The following is a 7,661-nucleotide window of genomic DNA, read 5'->3' on the forward strand; positions in this document are numbered from 1 at the left end:
TGCCGGCCTCCAGGAGGGCAGCAGAGCCTGCCTCCACGGCCTCCTCACTCCTCTTCTCCGGCTCCCTCCATCCCCGGATCAGACTGCTGCTCAGCCCCGGGGCCGTTTCCGTGCTGTGGGTCCCGGGTTCTGGCGTTCCCCCCTGGCCCTCTTCCTGTCCGTCTCTCGAGAGTGCCCCCCTGCGACGTTCACAAGGCTTGCTCGCAACGTTCCGGGCGCGGGAGATCCCTACCCCCCTGCCCCGGGGCACAGGAGCGCTCCGCCCTCTCCCGGGGTGCAGCCGGGACGCTGGGTTCCCCCTTGCCAACTGGGCCCAGGCGCTGAGAGCGTGCCTTTGGGCAGGCCTGGGCCTCGAGAACGTGGGCCCCACGTTGCAAACAACTGCCAGGGGCCTTGGCGCGCTTGTCAGAGTGGAGTCGAGCGGCAGGCAGATTTGGGCTCCAGCATAGCCGAAGTTTGAGGCGCGCGGAGTTGGGGCGGGAGAGGAAAAGTTGGAGACGACTGCCTCTTGGAGGCCGAGCACGCTCCACTGCAGGCGGCGGCTCGCGCTCGCTTTGTTGTTTTTTTTTCCAATTCTGAAAAAAAAAAAAAAAAAAGTATCAGGAAAACAAGCGGGGGGGGGGGGGGGTGGTGCGGGGGAAGCAAAAGCTCCAGCTAGAGCTGCAAGCCGCCTGGGCCGTGCCGCCGCCCGCAGTTGGGGGGTCGTGGGGACCTGCCCGGCTGCCGCGTTCTGTAGGGGGCACTGCAGGGTTGTACAATCTCAAGTGGAAAAGTTCCCCGAAACTTTGACAGCCCCCCGCCCCCATCCACTTCTCCCTGCCTAGTGGGCCCGCGCGCCCGTGTGCCAAGCCGGGCCCCGCGCCCCCCGCACCCGCAGCCCGCTTTCCCGCCCTGGAATTGGGTCGGGGAGCCCCCCGCCACCCAAGCACTTGGTTGCGGACTCGGGTTGGCGGGATTTGGGCAGAGCTGCGCTGGGGCGCGTTGGAATCGAGTCGCCCGAGCCCGAACGCGGCAAGCAGGGGCCAGGTGATCGCCCCTCGAGCGAGGCCCGAGTCCTGCGGGGTGTCCTGCCCGGGGCCACACCACGGGCCGTAGGAGGCCTCCCTACTGGCCGCACGAGGTCACCCCCGCAGCGCCCAGAGGCCGAAGCCCTAGCCAGAGACAGCCTGGGCCGGGCGCGCGGGCCCGAATGGGTCGGGGTCGTGGAGCTGGGCAGCCGCGCCTCCCCAGGGGCTCGGAGCTGGGGCGGCACCGGGTTCCCCTTCCCGGGGCGAGTCAGGGTGGCCCCTGACCACCGTGGGGCCGCCGGGCCGCACTCGAGAGTGTAGTCTTAACAAAGGAAAATCGCCCCAGCACCCGGGAACGGCCCCGATCCCCGCAATTGTTTCCGCATGAAACAAACTTTACACACACACGTGCATTTTCCGAGCGTCTTCCCCGTGCTAAGCGCCGAGTTTGCAAAGGAAAGATAGCAAACAAGGGAAACACAAAGCCGGTATCGGCGCTCACAAAGGGCGGCAGCCGGGCCGGCGCGGAGACCAGCGCGCGGCTGTCAGCAGCACCCGCGGGGCGCGGGGCGAGGGTCCCGCCGGGTTTCGCCGCGTCGCTGGAGGCACCCTATACATACATATATACACACATGCATACATATAATTTTGTTTTCTAAAGGAGAACGTTTCTGTGCATCTGTTGTGTAACTAAAAATTACTGTGAAACCTATCTTCGGGAGGGAAATGTCCAAATGCATAAAAAGAACCCGGGGAGCCAGAAAGCAGGGCTGGCGCGTTGTTTTGGAGGAAGGGGCTGTGGTTTCCGGAGCCGGGCTGTGGGCGAGGGGGATGCGCAGGGAAGGGGCGCTCGTTCGCGGGCTTTCGCGGACGTTGGACGATGCCCCGGCGAGACAAAACCTCGCCGCCCGGTGTCACCGCGGACAGCGAGCTGCCTGCCTCTCCGAGCCGGCGGCTGCGGCGGGAGAAAGCCGCTGCTCCAGAGACAGGGACCCCGGTTATCTCGGGGAGGGAAATCAGGGAGCCTGTGTGCGGACCCCCGGCAAGCTCGGCACCCCGGGACATATGTGCCTGTTTGCCGAAAGAGGGACAGTCCTGTCCCCACCCACAACGCGTGCGATCCCCGCAGTGAGACCTGACCCAAGGCGCACGGCTAAGCCCCCTACTCCCGCTTCGGAGAACAGACAATGTAAATAACAACCGAGCCGGTGTTAGGCAAGACATCAGATAGAAACGTGGTCGGCATCGTGTTCCTTTCGCTGGAGCTCTCATCACCTTGCAAAGCAGGGACATGTTTACTTGTGGCTTTCTCCCCCAGGCTAGAACGCGATCTTCTTGCCTGGCGCCGTGTTTTAGTGTTTTATTCATCTTTGTACCCTCGGCCATTGCATTTACTTGGTACTAGGCTCCGGATAAATGTTTTTTAAATATGTGCATGAGTGAATTGGAGACCTGAGATATCCTCCACAAACTCTCTGACCGCCCTGGAGTGACTTTAAGCCTTTAGAGCCATTAACGGTTAGGAAGGGGGAAAATGTGGGGTTTTAATAATCCATGTAATGTGCTCCCTGTCTTCCTCTCCGGGGCTATTGTGAAGATCCAATGAGCTAAGTGAAAACCTTTGTCAACTATAAGGTGCTGAGCAAATATTATATAGGATAGCTGTTCATTCATTCCCTTTGCTGGGAAAGCTTTACAGACTCCTGGGCTTGTGTTTCAGTAGATGGTGGTCGCCCTTCCTGGTCAATCTTAAATGTTTTTTGCAGGACAATCTTGTTCTTACGTTTAGGAAATCAATCAAACTTCCATTTCTTTGTGAGAAATGAACAGGCACTTGCTCACATAAATAATGGAAGAAAAATCCTCGTATTCCCAGAACAGCCACCTCAAGCAACCCAAGAGCCCAAGAGCATGGAAACCATGAAGCATCCATGAGATTGGCATAGCAACCCGAAGGCAGCACCGTGCAGTAAGAATCCGGCTGCATCCAGGCATGGGATCGTGGGTGTGAAATAGCGTTAAGTGAAATGGAAGCCCTGGCTGGGACACGCACCCTGGTATAGACCATGTCCAGTCTGTGTACACCCTGACCCATACTGGGAGTGAGGTGGGTTGGTGGGGGGAGGATATAAATCATTATATTTGAATGTTCCTTGGCTGTTTTATTTTCCTGTCAAGTGGCTTAAGCCTGACTTTTTTTTTTTTCAAGCATTCCCTCATGGCCAAGTATGTGTTTCCTTGGAATTGAAATCTAGGTTGATGGTTTTATATTTTAAAAGCTTTCTTTGTGACTCATTCTTGGCCTGCTATAGGATTCTGTAATACTCCCCAAGCTCACAGAGCCTGGGTGTCCTGTTTCTTGGGCTTTGTACCCACTTTCTAACATTTTGTCAGTGGATCCAAGAAGTCACTTTGGGAGACAAGTGTTTCATTGTCTTCTTGTCATCGTCATCAGTGCGGAAGGGAACCATAAGCATGCACTTTCCCAGCTGAAGACAGACAATGGCAGGGGCAGGAGGAGGTTTTCAAGTGCTGACAGGTTAGTGGTTAGACAAAATGGGTCAGCAGGGCGAGATCCACACCCTTCAGGGAAGACGTTTAGATGAGATAGGGCTCACGGAGCCCTCACTCCGTGGGCCAGCACGTAGTAAGTGCTCCTTATATGGCCATGTGGTTGATTTCAGCAGCACAAAGGTCACACAGGCTACACTCCCTGCTGGAAAGCTTCACAGCAAACTCCAAAGAGTTTGGAGTATGGGGGTGGGTCCTGAATACTTTTTAAGATTCAGATTCTATGGTTTAGGAATCCAGATATGTCTAAACAGGTGGAAAAAGGGTTGAAACAGTCTCAAACGGACACCTCTTAACTTGGGCCTTCCTAGCTCCTCTTGGAAGACAGATGGTCATTTTTTTTTTTTTTTCCTAAATCAGGATGAGCAACAGAAGCCCCCGAGTCTAATGAATGTCTCATTTGCACAGATCTGACATAACAGGCAGATTCTGGCCAGATTCAGGAAACAGGAGCTTTGTGTTCTGTCACCCCAAATAGCTCCTCAAAACCCTGAGCATTTCCAACCACTGGAAACTCCCTAGCTCTGTCTGCCTCTAGCCACGACACCTCTCATGAGCAGAGAGATGCCGCAGAGAGGCAAGTTTTGTTTTGTCCAGACTCCATTAGGTTTTTATAGCAGACAATTCAATTCAGGAAGCATTTCTAAAAAATCTTCCAGTGGCTCTGCCTAGCTCTTGCCAGGCACTGCGAAAAGGGCTGAAACAGAGCAAAACTCTTGCCTTCAAGGAATGCAGCCTCCATTAATTCTGCCCAAATGCTGGTTCTCATCGTGTGTGTTTCTCCAGCAGCCTAACACATGCTCTGTCTTCCCCTCCATCCATCCTCTACCCTGCAGCCATGGTGACCTTTCCAAAGCACAAATCTCATCATGTCACCGCCTGATTGAGGCTCTGAAACAGCTCCCTCTGGCCCATACCAGTGACGTTCAGCAGAAAACAGGTGTTGTCCAAGCCAGGCCATCGCTAATAGTAACTAATGATGGTCTTTGCTTGGTTGGCAGAAAAAAATTAAGCTAATTGATGGAATAGTCTTCCATGTTAAGTGTTTCTCCCCCTCACTTTTTCTTAACCTTTTGGTCCCTGCTACCCCTTGGCTGTTTAGAATATAGTATAAGACTATATCTGATTTATTCCAGAATCATAAACTTTACTGAAACTGTCTTTTCACATCTCAGTATTTCCTGGGAACTTCCCTGGTGGTGCAATGGATAAGGAACCGGGTCTGGGAAGATTCCACATGCCTTGGAGCAACTAAACCCATGTGCTGCAACTACTGAGCCCTCGCTCTAGGGCCTGTGCTCCACAACAAGAGAAACCACCACAATGAGAAGACTGTGCATTGAAATGAAGAATAGCCCTGGCTCGCCAAAACTGGAGAAAGCCCTTGCAAAGCACCAAAGACCTAGCACACCCAAAAATAAATAAATTAAAAAAATTTTAAAAATGTCCTGTTGTTCTGCATGTATGTGTTCTAATGGTGGGGGGTGCCCTGGGAGGGAGGCCAGGCATTCAAGACCCTTCCCAACAGCCCCTAACCTTCAAACAGTGTGCTTGTCCCTCTCCAGGCCTTGGCTCATGTAGTTTTCTCTGTCTAGATCGTGGGTCTTTCCCCTTTTGCTTTGTGAACATTTCCTTCATGTCTTAGCATCATCCATTGTCTAAATGCCACAAATGTTTATGGAATAGATGAGTGGATGGATTGACAGATGGAAAGATGAGAGGAAATATACTCGGGACCAGTATATACCAGAAGGTCAAGTCGCCCGCCTCTGTCCCCACCCCTCACTCACCTTACTCCAGCCACATTAGCCTTCCTCCTGGTTCTCAAACCACCTTAGAAGTTGCTGTTCCTGCCTACTTAGTCTATTCACACAACTGGCTCCTTCTCAGGACCCAGGTCTCAGACCACCTCATATAAAGTGATCCCCCAACCTTGTCGGTGCAGTCAGAAAATGAATGTCCTCTCCCGGGGCCCTGGGCCATCATGCCATGGGACTGTGCTGGATCAACTTCAAGATGCAAAGAACATCTAACCTCATGGCTTTTGGTCTTGGAGGTCCACAAAGAAACCTCTTAGGTAACAGCTCACACCAGCAAAGCATACCTTTGGTTTTCTTCTGTAGAATGATGTTGACACGTGTATCCTCGAATAAATCAGCCTTCCTGTCTTCACCATCTTCCTTGGCAAGAACAATTAGTTGAAGTGCCAAGCTGGGGCTGACCGGGATGACTCAACCCTTGAAAAATATAAAGGAAATCATTGTATTTTCTCACTAACAGGTACTGAGACTCAGCCAGCTCCTCCATTTCTAGTTTGTTCTCACCCCCAACCCCATGGCAGTAACCACTGGCCTGACATGGTATTCTGAGTGATGTCAAGTACAGAGCTGGACCCAGTCTTCTCCAGATGCCACTCTGGTAACCAGCAGCCTCTCATTAACCATGTGGCTTTGTAAGAGTCAAAACTCCTTGGGCTGCAAGGGACAGACCCAGAGCAAATTGGTTTAAGCTTAAAGGCAAATGTATTGGCCCAAATAACAAAAGAAAGAAAGAAAAGGAAAAAGAAAAAAGAAAAGAAATATCTAGGCATAGCTGGATCCAGAGGGTAAATGGTATCCATAAGAGTCTATTTCTCAGCTCTTCCTTGCTCCGCAGGGTTTTCATGTTCAGGCTAGTTCTCCCCAGGAGGTGGTAAATTGACGTCTGGAAGCCCAGCTCTGGTGTCTCACACCATAGCAACCCCAGTAGAAAGTACACTTCTCTTTCTTAATAATTTCAACAAAAGTCTAGAATTGATTCTCATTGGCCTGTCTTGAGTCCCATCCTCATCCCTGGACCCTAAAATGCCAAGCTAATGGCCAGAAAGTAGTGATCATCTGATTGTTTGGGCTTGGGTCATGTGACCACTTCTGGACTCAGGAAGGTGAGGGTGGCCAGGTCTGAGTCACTCAAACAAGATGCGCTGTGAGCTTCCCTTTTTTGAAGTCACTGTGTTGAGGTTCCCAGGGCTTCCAAGGTGCCACAGTGGTAAAGAATCTGCCTTCCTGTACAAGAGATGCAAGAGAAAAGGGTTCAGTCCTTGGGTTAGGAAGATCTCCTGGAGAAGAGAATGGCAACCCACTCCAGTATTCTTGCCTGGAGGATTCCATGGACAGAGGAGCCTGGTGGGCTACAGTCCATGGGGTCACAAAAAGTCAGATATGACTGAGCACACACACATACAACAATAACACAACATGTGTTGGGCCCAAGAAAAAGAATGCTGGGTACTATATGCAGCAAATTTCTGCCTCGGGCCAGTTTTCAATCCTTACTCTGTGCCCTTCACACATGGCCATCTGCCTCTCCTTAAAACTCACTCCCTCGTTTTCAGTCTGTCTGTAGGCTGGTCCCCAGATGTTCTGTTCTTGCTGTCGTGTCTTAGCCTTTACCTGCCCGTGGTTTCAGATACCAGACTCCATCGTGTCCACCCGCACAGAGCCTCCTGGATGTCCTGCCTACCCTTCAGTGAACCGCTGGCTTCCTGCCTAGGTATGCTCCCCCTCCTCCTGGATCCCTTATCTATGGCACCGAGTCAGTCTTCCCCCGAAACAGAGCCTTTGGCCTCATCTGCCATTCTGGCTCCTCTTTACCTGAATAAACATACCATCCACGATCAGAGTGCAGAAGATTCTGCCTCCTACCTACCGACGGTCCTTCCTCCCCTCCCTGCCCACAGCCGCTCCACTGGTCATTCTCTTCTTGCCTCGAAAATCACAACAGAAGCCTCTCTGCCTTGTCTCCATGCCTCTGATGCTGGTCCCTGATGCAGGATGTTCTCTAAACCATCACCTTTCCAAAAAGATTAATCTGGTCGTGCTCGTCTCCTGATTAGACGCCTGCTCTGTCATCTCACTGCCTACGGGGGGAGAATGAACTCCTTAACTGTGCTTCTAAACACCTGTAGTGCCCATGCCTCTCAAGCCAGACCTGCCGGGAATCCTTCGCCTTGTGGAACATTCTCGGCACCCTCCGTGGTTACCATTTCTGTGCCTTTTGACATTTGATAGCTTCTGCTTTGAATTCTTTCCTCCACTCGCACCC

This window comes from Cervus elaphus, chromosome 23, assembly GCF_910594005.1.
Source record: "Cervus elaphus chromosome 23, mCerEla1.1, whole genome shotgun sequence".
NCBI classification, from domain to species: domain Eukaryota; kingdom Metazoa; phylum Chordata; class Mammalia; order Artiodactyla; family Cervidae; genus Cervus; species Cervus elaphus.